A 484-nucleotide genomic window follows, 5' to 3' on the forward strand; every position below is an offset into this window, starting at 1 on the left:
AGAAGCTTCTGTCAGCCCGGAGCCGCTAATCCGCTTACACGGCCATTCATTAGTGCGCGCCTCCCGTCTGCTACCCGTCACCTGGGATCTGTTTAGGACAGATGTGATGGCTCGTGGGCCTCCCCGAGAGTCCCCAAAGTGCTGGGCGACGCCGGCAATTTTACCACTAGAATACGACGTGTTGCTGAAGTCGTCATTAAAAAGTTACATCTTAGTGTACCGGTCCCCTCACTTATATTAGCGGCTTTGTTTTGAGTGACGTCATGTATTACATTAAATCTGGTGATCGAGCTGTTACCCTTTGTGGTAAATGTCGTGTGCTTTAAAACCACCTGGTGTGGCCTAATTTGCATACAAGACACATGATCGCTTCATGAGATGTAGTTCATTCCAGCATCGGGTCACCCCCCCTGGTTCCAGCATTGGGTCACCTCAGCCCCCCCCTTTGGGTCAACCCCCACCCCGGTTCCATCATCGGGTCAAG

At 52.1% G+C, this 484-nt stretch overlaps 1 protein-coding gene across 1 annotated transcript in view; it reads left to right on the plus strand.

Annotated features, from left to right (window-relative positions):
• Positions 1–484, plus strand: part of PTGES3 (prostaglandin E synthase 3) — a 21,715-nt gene that overhangs the window by 633 nt on the left and 20,598 nt on the right. The gene's annotated exons all lie outside the window — the stretch shown is intronic.

Source organism: Nanorana parkeri, unplaced genomic scaffold, assembly GCF_000935625.1.
Source record: "Nanorana parkeri isolate BGI_ZX_2015 unplaced genomic scaffold, ASM93562v1 scaffold1364, whole genome shotgun sequence".
NCBI classification, from domain to species: domain Eukaryota; kingdom Metazoa; phylum Chordata; class Amphibia; order Anura; family Dicroglossidae; genus Nanorana; species Nanorana parkeri.